The sequence below is a fragment of the Lissotriton vulgaris genome, chromosome 2_1 (assembly GCF_964263255.1).
Source record: "Lissotriton vulgaris chromosome 2_1, aLisVul1.2, whole genome shotgun sequence".
NCBI lineage: Eukaryota > Metazoa > Chordata > Amphibia > Caudata > Salamandridae > Lissotriton > Lissotriton vulgaris.
The window spans coordinates 566826072-566844674 of record NC_141687.1 but is presented as its reverse complement, the minus strand read 5'-3'; positions in this window follow the sequence as shown (position 1 = coordinate 566844674).

Here is an 18603-nt window from a genome sequence, read left to right as displayed (position 1 = left end):
AGGGAGATAGGGCACCCCAGAGCATTGCTGGAGCTGCGCCATTGTTGCAACGCAACTCCAGCAATGCGCCGCCTTTACTGCACAGATGCGTAACGCTTCGGTGACGTTTTGGGCCTATGGTGCGCCGCATTGTAAATACGGTGCACCATGGGTGGTGGTGGTGTGGCGCACAATTACTGGCGCATCTCTGCTACTTTTCAGGGATGCGCCGGTAATTGAAATCGGCCCCTTAGTGTCTAGCATTAAGCAGTTCTGTAAACTACAATCATACATAATTTCTCAGGCCAATGAAATGAACACAAAATCAGCGCTACTGAGAAGGAGAGCAGTGCACCTGAAATGCACAGATTATTTTGAAATATAATTTACCTACAATGTAATCGGCAGCATTATTGCTCTTGGTAAAAAACAAAAATGTGCAATATAATAATAACACACAGAGCAGGAGAAAACAGAGTAGTGATGAAATAGCTACTACTACTCACCAAGCCCGGGGATCTCGATGCCGAGCAGGTCGAGCAAGTCGCGTTCCCGGTCCAGGAGATCCTTCCAACGGTGGGTGGCCTGGTTGTAGGTGCGCCGGACCCGAGAGTGTTGATACAGGTCCCGGCACACCTTCTCCAACCGCTTCCGGTGCTCCCGGAGCCCGTAGCTGCTAGCGATCTTGCCGCCTGCCATGATGGTCCTGGGAAGGGGGCGCTGGACATAAAACACTAGTGCGGCCACCTCCTCCGCGCTAAAGATCTCCCGGGCTGTGACTTGCTCCCCCCTCAAACGTCCGCGCGGGAGCCGGGCACGGGGTGCAGGACCCTTCCCCTTCTCAGACTGCTTCCCGGCTCCCTTTACCATTGTCTGGGCAGAAAGGAAGGTAAATAATAAAGAAGAAATAGAATAGGGAAGAAGAAAAGAAAGGAGTTTAAAAAAGTAGTTTAAAATTAACCAAAAGTAGCAGAAAACAGAAAAATATAGAGCTAGAAAAATAGAGGGATAGATAATAAGTAAAATAGATTTAAAAAAAACTTCAAACAAGCAAAGGATGGCAGAGATTGACAGAGGATACAGAAAGCATGCCCAGAACCATAGCAATGAATGAAAGACAAGATGGCCGCGCCCGTTCACGACCATGTGGGTAAGTTCGCGCGAGATTTCCCTCGCGTTCACACACAAACTTGTACTAGCGAGCTGCACACTTTGCGAGATTACACATAGCGCCCGGAAACGGAAATGCGTCACACAAACAAGATGTACGATCAAAAGGGTAACTTCGCCTCGTTGCGCTGCCAGCGGCTCGCTAAAATGCACAAAACCACGCAAACTAACATGCCGCAAAAAAACAAATCGCATATTCGCACAAATTCGCAGCTTCCGAATTCGATCTCGTGCAAATTCCCGCCCCGCGAATCCCGCGATATTGCAGAAAAACGATTTTTGCAAAACTGAAAGCACTCAGCAGGTGCAAAAGTTCAAGCTCATCATTAGTAACCATTCCCTGTAGTGCTTCCTGAGGGCCCCCTCCAGAGTTCAGTTGCCTACTTGCAACTATTCTATGACCCTGCTCTGACCCTCACAGCAGGCTCAGAGAATAGCTACAAGTAGGCCAAAAAGGTCCTGTGAAAAAAATTTGCACTGCAACAGAGAGCAATTACAGCTAAGGAAGCAGGTGCCAGCTCAAATTCAGTGACACATTAATCAGCCCCAAATTAATTCATGTCAGTTGAGGCAGGGCAGGTGTGCTTTCCACCCATATTCTACAGTGATGAACCAGAGGGTGGCAGTGATGAACCAGAGGGTGGCATGGGTGAACCGTAGTGTGGCAGTGGTGAAACAGAGGATGCTGTGATGAACCAGATGTAGAAACAACATAGTCACGACCGTTGCGACCCGACAAGTAAGTTCGCGTTTGCGAACTGGTACAAAACCCTTGCAAACTGGCAGAAACCCTTGCAAACACAAAAAAAGAAAAAATCTGCAAATTCGCGAGAGTTCGCAGATTTTGCGGATTGCAAATTCGTGAATACACAAATTTGCGAACCGTGAATTCGCAAAATTCGCCCATACTTACTGGAAACTACTTTGATGACTCACTCTGGTTCCTTGGAATTCCCTGGACTATCTATATTATTGTGTGCTCTCACCTCCCTATTGCACATTGAATAGCGCTTATTCTTTTTGCCATGGATGGTAACATTTTTCATGCTTTTGCTGCACAGGTTACTGTATGAGGTGACGCTCCTCTTATACATTGGGGTAAATATTGTCAGTCACCTTCCAGGGACTAATATACCTTACCACTACCCCTCTGCTTTTTTTACATTACTCCTGCCTTCTTCTTCGTTAGGGCCGCATTTGCCCAATTTTACTAACTATTCATTGCCCTAACCAGAAACCTAAGATGACCAGTGATCTTCACGCCACACCTAAACCATCCTCGACAGGCGCAAAGCCAAAGAGACAAAAAAATGATCCACCTGCTCCTAGTCTCTTCTCACAATTTCCGGTTCTAGACTCTATTTTAGATGAGTACGTGGTCTTCAACCATTTATGTCCACTACCAATGAAAACTTAAAGCAAATAGAAGAACAATGGATTGTCATGGAGGAAAAGGTGATGGATCTTGAACAAAAGGTGGGTGATCTTCATGATATTTCTACAAAATGTCCTTTATTAGAGCAAGAGATCCACAAGTTGAAACTCCACACTGAAGACCTTGGAAATCGTAATCAGAGGAACAACCTTCGCCTTTATGGTCTTCCAGAAAATATTGAGGGCCCAGACATATTATCCTTTTTGCAGAAGTTCCTTCCAGAGTTCTTAGATCTTCAACCCTCTTCACTTCTCAATATTCAACAGACATATCGCCTGGGTCGTCTTCATCCTAATTAAAAAAAGCCACGTGGTATCATATGCTTTTCCTGGAATTTACTGAACTTATGCAAGTTATGGTAGGGAGGACGGTGGCAGAGTCTCCCCGACGCTCTTGATGCCAGCAAGTTGTTCCCAAGTGCCAGACATAATTATGCACAGATGCGTTTAGCTGCTTGAAGTCAGGAACCGCATTTTAAAATTATCGCAGTATTTGCAATATTTTAATTTTATTGTCACAAGCAGTGCTGGTAACTCTCTCATCTCTCACGTTGCACTCCTGGTACTACGGGGATAACAGCGGCCCATTGTTGCACAGGGAAGGCTGCGCTTGATAATACAGCCTGCCCGCCCCGGTCCAAATCGGCTATTAGAGCCGTTGAGCGGAGGGCGGACAGGTAAGAGCCAGTCACTTCCGCTTGTATCAGCGGTTAGCGCTCTAGTCTTCCCTCAGAAAGGGCTATTTAGCACTATCTTCGGTTTGAGCGCGCAGAGATCGCGTGCAGGGGTGCGCCTACGGACGTGCCTAAGACAAGCCGAAGAGAATCCCGTTTGCGCCCGTCCACGACCGAACGGGGCTAGGGCCCATGGCCTATACTCCTAAGTCCTTGGACTTTAATGGAATAATATCACCCGCTATTCAGCCCAGGTATTGAAAGATCTACAACCAGTTTTGTTAGCAGGCTGTATGCGAGACTCCTGGCCATCCCCTGAAGGCTCTTTCTCCTGTATTCATTGCTGCTATCAGGCTTCCCTCACTTATCCCCTCACTGGTAGCCATACTCCAGCATCTAAAGGGCTATGCTTTCCGAAATTATTATCTAATCTCCTCACTTCTAGTAACATCGGAGAATCCTCACCTCAACTTGCGTTAACAAGTTTCTTTTTAAACATTCGTTCCCTACCTAAACACCACAATTATAAGACCTGGTAAACTCAGTCACACCAGATATTTGTTTTCTTACGGAAACCTGGTTAAAGCCTCATACAGTGCCCGCCATTACACTGGGGGTTCCTATTGGATATAAGGTTCTTAAATTAGATCGCACCATAAAAACCGGTGGCGGCATCACTGTGGTCTATAAAAAGGGATTGAAGGTCTCCCTATTGGATCAGAGAAACTGTTCTATGATGGAGGTCATGATCTTTAAGATCAGCTCCACCTCGAAAATACACTGGAAGGGAGCATTAGTCTATCGGCCCCCGGGGCCGAGTGCGGGTTTTTCGCTCTCCTTAATGGATTTATTAGCTCCATACCTCAAAGCCAAGGAAGATTTTATCCTGCTTGGAGACTTTAATATTCATGCAGATCTCCCTAGTCACCCAGATACAATATCCCTGCTTTCCGATCTCTCTATATTAGGACTCGAAATTCAGAATAGTGGTCCAACACATATAGGTGGGCATACCCTGGATTTAATTTTTGCCAACTGCCCTAAAATAAAATGCCAAACACCAACTCAAGTAAGTTGGTCTGACCATTCTATGGTCGAATTTGCCCTTCTGGGCCTCCATCTGCCACACCAAAAATCTCTCCCAGCAGTTTGGCGAAGACAGTGGCATAATGTGGCACTAGATGGGCTACAGAAGGTATGGAAGGAACCCATTCTCCTAGGGAATGATAATGTAGAGATTGGCCTCACTAAGTTCAACAAGGCTCTTTTAGAGGCGGTTGATCTACTAGTACCCTTGAAACTACACAAACAGTACCCTAGATCCAAACAAGTGGTGTGGTACACTGAAGAGCTCAGAGTGGATAAGCAGGGGTGTAGAAAGCTTAAAAAAATTTGGAGGAAATCACACACTTTACACAGTAGGAAGTCGTACTCAGAGGCTTTGGACCATATATCATAAAAACATAAAATTGGCCAGGAAGAATTGTCTTACTTTACAGTTGATTGAAGCTGGCAACTCTTCCAGAGAACTTTACAAAATCCTACAATATTTTGTGAAGCCCGCGGTCTGTGAAAGCCCTGATGACTTCTCCCAAGCTTTGTGTGATGATATCTCTTTGTTCTTTGAGAATAAGATAGAGTTAATATATGAAAAAATTACAAAGGCTGCTAATTCCAGGAGCAATGCTCATAGCCCGCCTCTTTTGCCACCCATGTGTGAAAGTACCCCACTCACTATGTTTCCAGAAGTTAGCCTATCTGATGTCATTTCCTTGTATAGCCAAATTAAGACAGGGTCCCCAACGGATCTTATGCCAGCCAAAATTATTGCTCTTTTAGGTAATTTACTCTTACCAGGTATTCAAACTGTCATAAACCTCTCCCTTAAGGAAGGGCAGGTGCCTAAAGAAAAAAGTGATAGTGGACCCATGGTCAGACCTTTCCAATCTCTGTCCTATCTCCCTTTTACCCTACCTTAGCAAGATGACCGAGAAGCATGTGAACACCCATCTGTCTAATTTCATCGAGGCAGCGGGTGGTCTGGACCATTCACAATCTGGTTTCAGACCTAATCACAGCACCGAATCAGCCCTTCTCTCAGTGACTGATACCATCAGGATGGCACAGGATAGGGTGGGTTCTATGATTCTGGTGCTGTTGATTTATCCGCTGCCTTTGACACAGTGTCACATGATATTCTTGTCGGTCGTCTGCAAAGGGTGGGGATAGGCGGATCTGCTCTGTCCTGGCTTGAGAGTTTTCTCTCAGGCTGCTCACAAAGTGTCAGATTGGGTTCCCACTACTCCACGTGCTTAAGCCCCACACTTTTCAATGTGTATGTGGCCCCCTTGGCTGACATTGTGAGAGAATATTGGTTCACACCAATATCGTACGCTGATGACACCCAGCTTCTGTTTCCTTTCAAGGCTCTTACGCCAGCAGTCAAAAATGCTTTTGCTGCGGGTATGCAAGCAGTCTCCAACTGGATGGCCTCTAATTGCCTACAATGTAATGTGGGCAATACGGAGGTCATGCTTTTTGGGGAGGCCCCCCTCCTCTGGTCACCTGAATGGAGGCCTTTGGACTTAGGATCAGCTCCCTGCCCTAAGCAGGTAGTAAAGAACTTAGGGGTACGCTTGACCAGGCACTGCTACTAAAAGACCATACTAATCAGGTAACGGGATCCTGTCTTAGGGTCATTGGACTCCTGAGGCATTTGTTCCCGTATCTGGCAGACAGCCATAGGAAAACTTTGGTTCAAACGCTTGTAATCAGCAGATTAGATTACTGTAATGAGCTTCCTATATCTGCCAATGAAGAGCAGCTTGGCAGATTACAGGTAGCCCAGAACACAGCAGCTAGACTGGTCCTTAATGCCCCAGCCAGATCCCCTTCTCGTCCTCTCTTGGACAAAATTCACTGGCTACCTATCCGCCAGTGGGTTAAATTCAAAGTATGCTGCGTAATTCATAAATGTCTGTATGGCACAGGCCCTAAATACCTGACTGAAAAATTCATACTTTATGAGCCAGGTCATTCCTTGCGCTTTAGGAACCAATTGTTGCTCCAGGTTACCCGTATCAAAAGGGAAAGGCAGGGTGGTCAAGCATTGTCTTATAGGGGCCCTGTTTAGTGGAACACTCTGCCCCTTACCCTTAGGCAAAACACCAACCATCGAGCCTTCAGGAAATCCTTAAAGACATACCTGTTTTCGACAGCTTAAACCCTGCACTATTCATGATTTAGTCTTGCCCTCTGGTAAGAACACAAGCGCGGAGATACCCCTTCGGGGGTCGAATTCCTGCGCTATATAAGCAAATAAATAAATAAATAAACATGAAGGCTGTCAAACTCAAACTACGGCTCACTTGGTCGGGACATAATATCTTCAGCTCTCAAGATGTTTCCAATGTAACAAATGCTCGTCATAAAGAATTTCTGGCACTTCGTCCTGAGATGAGACATTTGAACATCCAGTATGGTATTCTTCATCCTTTGTTTTGCAAAATTACTCATGAAGAAACTCACATTCTTTTGATGATCCTGAGAAACTCAAAATCTTTCTCAACAGCATTTCCTCTCATAATATGGATACTAATGTTTAATTTTCTTTTAGATAGAGGATTGCTACTGTACGTTCTAAAAGTTTATCTATCTTGAGATTTCTACTATATACAGTTAACTGATTGATATTGTTCTTCTAAATTACACCTATCTTGTTCTTTCTCTTATTCGTTTCTTCTTTCTCCTTATTGTTCTTTATTTTTTCCAGCATTGCATTTACTCTTTTTACGTCTTATAGTAGTTCTATTTTCTTCTTTCCTTTGTTGTCCCCTATTATATGCTTTATCTTTTTATTTTTAAGAGGCCTATTGATGCCTATTTACCCATACCGCCGTCCCTTGTCTTCGGCGTCACCATGCTTCCATCATTTTGGTTGCTTGTCTTTCTTCAGATCTCGACTCTTTTCCTTGATCTGTTTATTTATTCAACTTTTCTATCTATTTCCTCTTCTCTTCCCCCTTTTCTTTTGGTTCCTTGGCTATTTCCCTTATGGTTTTTCGATCAGTTTCTCTATCTCTTCCCTCTTCTCTCTTCTTTTCTCCTTTCAGTCCCTGGTGTTTCTCCCTCAAGTTTTTTTCTCATTATTATCGTTTTACTTCTTTGAGTGTCTTTCTTTCATCATTTGATAAATGTTGTTTCTTTATTTTCGTTGGTCTTGCAGCTTATTGTTCCTGTTTCCATATGTTCCCCCTCACCCATCAACATGTTTAACGTTGTCTCCTGGAATGTGTGTGGTCTAGGTCATCCTGTCAAGCTTCAAAAGGTATTGTCTCATTTATCCAAACTTAATACTAATGTTGCTTTTTTACAGGAAACTCACTGTAATGATGTGGAATTTCTTAAGCTTAAACGTCAATGGGTCAATCAAATTGTTTTTTCTCCTGCTCTTGATCATCACAGTGGTGTTACTATTTTATTTCATAAATCAATTAATGCACAAATAATATCAACAGAATGTGACTCAAATGGTCAATGGGTTCTGGTTGGTGCTATTATTTGTAAAACACAAGTTACTTTTCTTAATATTTATGGTCCTGTCAAACCTGATCCACAATTCTGGCATTGTATTCAATTGAAATTATCCTCTATCTCTAACCCCAACATAATTGTTGGTGGCAACTTTAATAATTGGTTAGATCCCGCCCCAACATAATTGTTGGTGGCAACTTTAATAATTGGTTGGATCCCTTCTCTGATCGAAATTCTAAATGTAAATTTTAGCCTGGTAAGAATCACAAATTCTTTCAGTCATCCATCATCTCACGCCCTTTGTTTGATGTATGGAAAGCATGTAATCCAGATACTTCTGAATTTACTTTCTTTTCACCTGTCCACTATACTATGTCCCATATTGGTTATATTCAGGTTTTCTAAATCATTACTCCCCTTTATCCATTCCTCTGAAATTGGATCTATTTTTATTTCTGACCATGCCCCGTGTCTGCCTCTTTTGATTTGTCCCTTACTACTTGTAAACAAGGCCGTTGACGTTTTAACAATCACCTTCTTTCAGAACGAACCTTTATAACAGAAGCAACAGCTATTATTAATTAACTTTTTCATTTCAACAACCCGAAAGACACCTCAGTCCATAATAACTAGGATGCTTTTAAAGCATCATTTAGAGCCTTTACTATTGCTAACTCTTCAAAGAATAAAAAATTACTGAATGCTAAATATCAGGAAACTCTTCAGCAAATTAAAAACCTGGAGCATAATTATTTTTCCTCCAAATCTTCCTCCACTTTACAAGAATTGATTGCAGCCAAATCTACCCTGAATAAAATTGCCTCTGTGGATGCCTGTAACATTCTTCTTAAGAATAAATCTAAATTTCATGGTGGACAAAATAAAGCAGGGAAAATGTTAGCATATTATTTAAAAATCAAGTCAGAATGTAAAAATATTAGACCTATCCAATCAGAAACACCCAATAAACATCTTTCCTCTGTTTCAGACCTTCAGACACATTTCAGTCTTATTATAATCTTTTATATACAGAAGATACCACTCCTTCTGAAGAGGATTTTGAAACATTTTTCCAAGGTATCCCCAAACCTCATTCTCTCCCTGATACTTTTTTACCTCTTGAAGATGATATTTCTCTTTGGTAGATAACCAATGCTTTCAAATCTTTGAAAAAGGCCAAAGGGCCGGGACCGGATGGCTTCTCAGTTGAACTATTTTTAGCTTTTTCCTCAATGTTTGTACCAAAAATTATTAGATCTTTTTAATTAATTCATTTCCAATTCTAAAGCCGGTGGTTCTTTTTTATAAGCCCCTATTATTGTCATCCCCAAACCGGACAAAGATTCTTTCTTTTGTAAACATTTTCAACCCATCTCCCTAATCAATTATGATTGTAAAATGTTTGCAAAGATTTTGGCTTCCCGCTCTTCTCATCAAACTAGATTAGGCTGGATTTGTTAAAGGCCCACACTTACCTCCGACAATGCCAGAATGTTCTCCATTATTCTTGCCCTTGGAAAGAAGTGCTCTTCTCCTCTTGCTGCCCTATCACTTGATGCTGAAAAGGCTTTTGACCAAATAAATTAGCAATACATGTTGCTCACTCTTCATTGGTTTGGTTTTGGGCAAAAATGTATATTATATATTAAATTATTATATATTGCCCCACGCGCTTGTGTATTTATTATTAGCCTCTTTTACTCATATTTTGATCTGCAAGGAGGTAGCCCTTAGGGCTGCCCCTTTCTCCATTACTTTTCCTCCTCTGTTTAGAACCCTTTCTCGAACGACTTAGACATAACCATAATATTACTGGTTTTAAACTTAACTCCCACCAAACTTTCTGCCTATGCAGACGAGATCCTTGCAATTCTCTTCCCCCTTTTTTTTTTTTTACAAGAGAATGCTTTATTTTTCATTGTCTCTGTGTACAAACGTAATTTTTCCCAAACTGAGATTTTACCTTCAAATTCATTCTGCTACCGCTACATGTTTGACTCAACCAATTTTATTTGGTGCCCTTCTTAAAAGATTAAGGGCCTCATTTATGAGGTTTTGCCATAGGGAAGCGCAGCAGGCATTCCTGCTGCACTCCCCTTCAGCAAAATAAAAGGGCAGAATGCGCCATATCCATCAGATACAGTACATTCCTGTCCTTTTCCCCTATGCCGGCGCACAATGGGCTGGCTGCTCAGGCACCTTTGCACAATAATGCAAGGGGAATGGAAACCTCTCTGTGCAAAAACAATCACAAGAGGCTTTTCCTCTTTCTATGTGTGCTGCACAATGCCGCACACATAGAAAAAGGAAAAACAAGGAGAAATAAAGATATTTCTACCTGTTGCGCCTCCATTATGCCTCCCCTGGGAAGGCGTAAGCTTTTGGCACTGCCTTAGATTTATGATTTCTCATACATCTGGGGCAGTGTCAAAAGGCCATGGATGTTGCTCTGAACGCCCCCAGCAACACCCATTGCATGTTCCTTTAACACAGAACACTGCACAAGGGGCCTCATAACTGAGGCTCTAAATACTTAGGAACATGGTTTTCCTCAAATATTCCTGACACTTTATGCCATAATTTTGCTGCCTTAAAACTCAAACTCACTAATTTGATATCTTCCTGGTCCCCATTATTTTTATCCTGGTGGGGCAGATTGGATACGACCAAAATGATGATTGTTCCCCAGGTGCTATTTATACTTTCTATGTTACCTTTTAAAAATCCTATTTATTACTTTTCTTTTTTTTTTTTTTTTTTTTCCTCATTCTGCAATAGAGTGTATCTGAAATTGTCGGGGACCCGCTTCTCCGCTGTCCGGACCTTCACCACCCCTGATGCAGGGGAGTCTCACTATGTGTACTTGCAAAGTCGGGTCCCCTTACATTCATGACACTTTCAATACTTTTATTTCGAAGTGGGGGAGCTGACCACCTTGGCCACTCTCACAAGCATCATGCTTGTGTACATATTGCCATTGCATAATCATTGGAAATGAATAGGGCTTAGCATGACGGTATGTTCAATATCCCAATTAGTTCGCAAACTGTGAGTCCTCCCAGATCTCCCAATAGTTATATTTCCTACTGGGTTTCCCTTTCCTATCCCACTTATTTACTCTATTTATGGAAGCCACCCATTCTAAGTGCGTAGGGGAAACTGGTCTTATCCACTTAATGCAGAGTTCCCTTCGCGCAAGCAGAATCAACATAAACAACAAGTTCTCTTCTTTCCTTGTTAAGAGTGTTACTCCCTCTTGCCGGCAGACCCCAAAAATAACAAGATCCATACTTACTATGAGTGGTCTTCTCAGTACAGCTTCTAGGATTTTACTCACTTCCTGCCAGAAACCACCGAGCTGGGGGCATTGCCAGAACATGTGCACATCGTCCGCCCTTGGTAGGCCACATTTGGGACAGGATTTTGTGTTACTGCCACTGAATTTGGATAGACGCTTTGGCGTCCAGTAGGCTCTGTGGGAAGTAAATAGGTGGTTTCGCCTTAGAGTAGCAGATTTCACAATGGACCAACATTTGCTCATAGATACTTGCCACAAATGTTGAAGGTCCAACGATGGTAGATCTTTTCCCCAGGTATTCTCCGGAATCGACAAGTCCTCTTCCTTGGCTCCAATCAGTGCCCAATACCATAATGCAATTTCTTTTCTCTTTGGGGAATTCTGCAACATTGAAGCTTCTAGGATTTTATTTCCACTGCACTTCTCCTTCAGAGTTTTTGCCCAACCAGAAAGTTGATAAAACTTGAATTTTGAGAGGGATGCATTTGTGCTTGTACATAGAGACTCCCAATCTATTAGAGTGTTCTTAACCAGTACTTGGCCCCATACTTCATAACCTGATGATTTTAGTGGTTTTGCCAAACTGTCTTTAAGACACTCCGGAGTTCCTGGAGAGTCCCATATAGGTGCAAACTCACTATAATAAGGAATATCCAGAGTACTCCTGATCCGATACCACAGTTTCGCAGCTGATTCCAAAGTCTTTAATTTTATTTTTTTGAAGTACTTTGGGTGTCCGAATTTGTACAAATAGTGGCCAATATTATTGGTCGTTGCTTTAAGATGACCCGGGTATAGATCTTGTTTACCTAAGAGGACCCTAATATGCTTAAATTGAAAGGCTCTATAGTATTCAACTAGATCGGGACTAGCAATTCCTCCTTCCATTTTTTTTCTCCGTAATTTACCCCATGCAATGCGAGGGCTTTTAAATGCCCAAATGAAACTTGACAGTTCACCCTGTATTTTCTTTAGAGTTTCTCTATTAAATTCTAGAGGGATAGCACTAAATATAAATGTGAATTTCGGGAGAATGGCCATTTTAATTAGGTTAGATCTACCTAAAAATGTTAGAGGAAGACCTCCCCATGCCTTCAGTAGTTTTCTTACTTCCGCTGTTATCCTGTCTAGATTTATCTTTGCTATTTTATCTAAGTTTTTGGTCAACTCTATCCCCAAATATCTGATTTTCTCCCTGTTGTAGTTGCTATTCACTTGGAAATTCCAGCTCATAATCTCTGTTTTTGATTGATTAGTTTGATAGCCGGATATCCTACCAAAGTCGTTTAGAGTGTCCTCAATCGCTTTGATGGATTCTACGTAATTATCCGTGAAAATCATCAGGTCGTCTGCATACAAAGCTATTTTCTTTTCCCATCCATTATATTTGAACGAGGTTATTTCCGAATTAGATCTGAGCTTGTGTGCCAGCGGCTCGATGTATAAATTAAACAATAGGGGCGAGAGGGGACACCCCTGTCTAGTCCCCCTCTTTATATCTATATTCTTTGTTAAGCTCCCATTTATTAGAACCCTGGCTTTTGGTGATCGGTACAATTCTTTAACAGCTTCCTGGAAGTTTTCACCCAACTTATATTTTTCTAGCGTTGCATTTAGAAAACCCCAGTTCACTCTGTCAAACGCTTTAGCCGCATCCAGCGTTATTATTGTTAAGGGGATTTTCTCGCTTATCGCTATATCTATAGACCCAATAAGCTCGTGGGTCAATTCCTGCAAGTGCCTGCCTCCTACAAACCCTTTCTGATCTTCTTTTATCAGCTTTTCCTGCTATTTTACCGAGCCTTTTTGATAAAATTTGTGTAAAGATCTTATAATCACTATTTAAAAGGCTTATGGGGCGATAGGATTCACATCTTGCTGGATTTTTACCTGGCTTTAGTAAGATACTTATCGTGGCGTCATTCCACGAATCCGGAAGTTTCCCTTTCTCTAGATAGATTTTGTTTAGCAAGTTTGTGATAGGGGGGGAAAGGACCTCACTAAGTTTAATATAGAGTTCATTTGGTAGGGCATCCGGGCCTGCAGCTTTACCCCTTTTCAAGCCTCTCAACACCTCTTCTACTTCCTCCTTTGCAATTGGGGCATTTAATTCATCTTGTTCCTGGTTCGATAACACTGGTAAATCCAGGGTTTCTAAGTATTTATCTAAATCTTCACTTAATGGGGCTGTGTCCTCGGTATATAATAGGGAGAAGAAGTCTACGAATTCTGTTCTTATTACTTCTTCTTCAGAACAAATATCTAAACCGTCTTGCGGTAAGATATTGAGTATCTTGTTTCTATTGGAATCTGTTTTTATTTTCCACGCTAGCAGCTTGCTGCACCCCTCCCCATATTCATAATGCGCCAACTTGCTTGCCTCCCATTTCTCTCTTACCCTACTCTCTAACTCCCCTGTTAGCAGTTCTTCTTGCCTCCCCCTGTCGTCTTCCAACTTCTTTATTGTTTCAGGATCAGCCTCAGCCACTATTAGTAAGTCTAGGTTTTCGATGTTAGTTTCCAGTATTCCTATCTCTTGTTTTGATCTTTTGTTTTTGTATGCAGACAAACTGAGTATCTTCCCTCTTATAACCGCCTTATATGCATCCCACATGACCTGTGGGGACACGCCCTCCCTATTATTCTCAAAGTACTCTAACGACTCTATTTTGAGACTCTCAATGTTCTGTGGGTCATTAAAAATGGTACGATCCACTGTCCATCTAACTGCCGGCTGTTGGATGTTCAACTGAAATTTTAATAGCACGGCAGAATGGTCCGATAATGTGGCTGGCAAATGCTCGATTTTATAAATTTGATCCACTAATATTTTGTCTGTCAACAGGAAGTCAATTCTGGATTTTATTCCCAGTCTTTTATTTTTGAAGGTAAAAGGATGTTTTTTATCCCCTTTCTCCCTCCAAATGTCCACCAAACCTAGATCTCTTTTATAGATTCCCAACCACTCCCGCATTTTAGGGAGATTAACCTGTTTTATGGGCGGGAAACGGTCTACCTTAGGGTCTGGAATCAGATTAAAATCCCCCCCTACGATCACCGGGGATGTATATGATAAAAGATGGATGAGGGTAACGAGGGGGGAAAGATGGCGGCCGGCTAGGACGCCAGGTCGGGAGCTCCGGTGAGACTGCCCAGCAAAATGTGAGAAATGTGAGAAACCGCGAATTTCGTGCTCCCAAACTGATTCCCTGCTTTTTAGCCTATGCAAGTGACCCAGTGAGAACCCGGTCCCTGAGCAGCATTAGAAAAAAAAAAGAAATAGAAATTAGAGAGACTAATTAGGAGACTAACCTCCGTAGTGCTCGTGGTCAGTCTCTTCTTGTCTCATCTTGGGGTGCTGTGCTGTCTGGCCGGCGGCCTCTGGAGGAGAGAGGAAGGGTGGGGAGGGGTGTATGACGCCGCCCGCTCAGACGAGTTGTTCAGTGGAGCCCTGCTGGTCTGATTCAGAAACGTGTTTGGTGCAAAGTGCTACACGCTCAGCTCGGCAAGGGCTGTGGAGTGCTGCTCAGGAGGCACACAGTGCTTGTCGGAGAGCTGCAAGCAGAGTCTCCTTCCTCTTCCGGGGCAGTGGGGTCGGCAGGGGAGGTGTCAGAACCAACACCAACATCGACGGTGGGATCGGAGATCAGGAGAAGCATTCACCAAACAGGGGGCTCAGACCACGGGTGAGTGAGGGTGTCGAGGTGGCATGTTCCTTGGAAGGTGTAGACACAAAAAAAGCTTCCAATATCGTCAGAACCAGGGAGGCAAGAGGGAGTAAGAGAGTAAAAATAATAAACCGGGTGCATAGAGGAAAGGGAGAAAAAGGAAAAGGCTTAATTGCGCAAAGGGCTGAGCAGGTCAAGGGGCACCCAAGAGTGAACCAGCAGCTGCAACGGATGAAAAAATTCGAAAGCACTGTGGGGGAAAGCAGTATCAATGGGGGTCAGGCATTGAAGGAGGGGACGAAAAACGCAGAAAACACAAAATCAGCCCAAGTGCAAGTGCAAGTGCATGAACTAAGTGGGGAGGTGGAAACTGAGGTGGTCAGTACTGAGTTGTGTAGTCCCATAATAAGTGCCAAGCTAGGGGAGTGTAAAGGGGCAGCGGCACTAGTATCACTAGCGCCTGTGGAGAAAGCACACATTGGTGAAACAAGAGTGACCACAGTTCAAGAAGAAGAAAAGGATAAGGAAAAGGGGGTATCAAGTTATTGCCTAAGAAATAGACAATTCCTTAAGTACACCACTCAAACAGTAACAAAACAAGTAATTGCCCCTCGTAGCACTAAAAAAAAGTCTAAGAAGCAAATTAAGTCAGACCCCAGCAACTCTTATACGAAGAGGAAAACACCCAAGGAAACAGGGAAGATTGGAAGCGCACCAGACGCGCCTCTTCGCGTCACTCCCTCTCTTAGATCCTTCTTTAGAGTTCAGGACCAAAGCCAAGCACTTACCAGCAAGAAGGGTCAAGAGGTCAAAGTAGTTAAAGTAGTAGAAAGCATCACTCCTAATTCATTATTTAAATCTTGCATACCTGAATTTTGCATATCTATGGATGGTTCTACAAATATGGCCCAAGTATCAGGTACGTTAGCCTCACAAGAATGTACACCCATCCCCTCTATAACGGAAGGGAGAGGTCTCGTGCAAGAAAAGCCGACAGCTACCAAAAAACAAGGACAAATGCAGGCAAGCCCTATAACTGACGGATCGGAAGGGTCGAAAGAGCTAGAAAGCGTACATCCTCATCCAGTAGTAAATCAACTGAGTAGCCATCAAATAGGGGATCAGCTAAGGGGAGGACAATCTCAAACTCAAACTCAAGCCCAAGCCCAAGCCCGGGAGCTAACCTCAACAGAGTTGATGATGGAGAAAATGATGGAGGAAATGAGGGCAAAATTCGCCGTATCTGAGACAAATCAGAGTAAAATCCGAGAGGTATGTGAAGCATTAGACACTAAGATGAGTGCGTTGAACGATCGGGTCACCGTGGTTGAGTCAGTTCTGGAGGGTCTCTCAAAAAAAGTGGAGAGAAATGAGAAAGAGATAAGGGTCCTCAAAGAAAGTGATAGGAGCACCAGCGAAAAACTGGAATCTCTGGAAAACCAGGCCAGAAAAAATAATTTGAGAATTTTGAATGTTCCAGAAGGGAAAGAGGGGGCTGACGTAAGGAAATTTATAATACAGCTACTCGAGGAGCAATTTCCATGGACAAAGGAGATAGGACTAGACGAAGACATTCAAAGAGTGCACCGAGACCCTTTCGGCAGAAACAAAGAAAGGAAGAACCCCAGGAAGATCCTGATAAATTTTAAAACCTACACCATCAAGGAGAGAATCCTAAGTGAGGCGCTGAAATGTGGCACACATAGTAAAGGTGATTGGACATTTAGGATCAGGTCCGATATTTCTAAAGCCACTCAAGATAGGCAATGGGAATTGGGGCAATATATGCAGGAGCTGAAAAGTTTAGGGGCAACTGTACAAATGAAGTTCCCCGCTGCACTCCGAATCATGTGGAGGAATAAAATGTACAATATAAGGGAGCCTGCTGAAGTAGCTCATTTTCTGGAGCAGATGAAAGATCAAGGAAGAATGCAATCTGAGGCAGAGCTTGGGTCCGGCGCTAGGTCTGGGTGCTGACCCTCAATCTCTAGTATCTAGTCTCTAGTCTTTAGTCTTCAGTCTATAATCCTAGTCTTGGTCTCCATAGATGGGATTATGGTCCCTAATCTCCACAAATTTCAAACTTAATCTTGATAGATGAGAGGGGACCTAATAATACTGTACAAAAACAAGGAGGGCAAGAAAATATTTTTAACCGAAACAAAGAGGGAGTACTACTAGTAAAAAGTGGGCAGTCATGGGGCTCAAAATGGGCTAATAATGCAGCCCAAAAGAAAAAGAAGGGAGGTTTCCCCAGGGAGGTTGTTTTTATGTCACAAAAAAAATAAAAAGATAAAAAGCACTTGGGTGGGGAGCAAACTAGGGAAAAAAATGGAAAAAAATCCTCGAAAAGCAGAAAATGAGTTATCAGGGCCTGCAAAGCTTAGGCTAGGGGAGAACATGGAAAATTTGTATATAAAAGAGAGAGGAAATGATGGGGAAAAATGTTAACATACTATCTTGGAATGTAAACGGGCTAAGACTCCCAAGTAGAAGGCGTAGAATTTTTGAATACCTAAGGGTGGCAGATTGCGAGATCATTATCTTACAGGAAACACACTTGTTGAAGATGGAGTGGGAGGATATCATAAAAAAACTAAATTGGGTGGATGGCTATGTATGTACAGATCAGGAATGTGTGGTTAAGGGGATAGCGATACTCTTCAAAAAAACTCTAAATGTGAAAATTGAAAAGACTGAACTTGACAAAAAGGGTAGGTGGGCAATTGCTAAGGTAAGAATCTATGATACCCTGTATACAATAGCGGGTTATTATGGTCCCAATTCTGATGATCCCTCCCCCCTACAGAACTTGTATATCCATCTTTTATCATATTACTTTTCACAGATTCATTCCTTATGTACAAAATTTTTATGGAACAATAAACATGCTTGTATTGCCCTTTCTAAATTGATTCACCCAAAAGCAGAGGGTGAGGTTTGATTCCCTGATTTCAAACTATATCACAATGCTATGTCTAAAGATTATCAAGAATTACCTATGCCAACATGGGTTGTTGTTGAACGTTCATTGTTAAATGACTTTTCTTTTCAGGATGTGATGTTTATGACCAATTGTACTTTCATTTCCAAATAACCTATCTTAAAATATTCTCAACATTTAATACACACACTTTTTTTCAAAAATGTTGACCCATATCATTCTTTTTTATCGTCCTAATTATGGTTTAATAAACACATCAAATTCCATCACAAATCCTTTTACAACAAGCACTGAAAGAAAAGGGCATTTTTTTATGTACATCAATTGACAGTTAACAATTCAATTTTGCCCTGTCCCCAACCACAAGAGAAATTTAGCCTGCCTGACTCTTATACCCAACAATATAATACGTTATAACCTGTTCTCCTAACCCTTTTACAAATGTTTAATTCCAATCCCACTCCTATTTTATTTACGCCTTTTACACCGCTATTTCAAATTCTTTATGACCTAATTCCCAGTGCCTCTTTTATATATAAGACCGTATGCTCATCTACTAGCACTCGGAGTAAATCTCCTATGGAATTAACTTGGGAACAGGATTTATCTCAATTGCTTTCTGTTTCTCAATGGGATCTATTGTGGCAAAAGATTGTCAAAACATCTAAAGCTGCCAACATTACACAATCCTTTTATTTTATTTATAACAGAGTTGTAATCACTCCCCTATTTTTACACAAAATTAACCACTCTATTTCACCATTATGTTGGTCCTGTCTTTCCTCTGAATGAACATTGATACATTTACTTTATTATCGTCCCAAGGTCTATGGGGTAGATGTATCAAGCTTTTTTCTTGTTGCAAACGCTGCGAATCGCAAAATAGCAGGATTTGCGACAAGA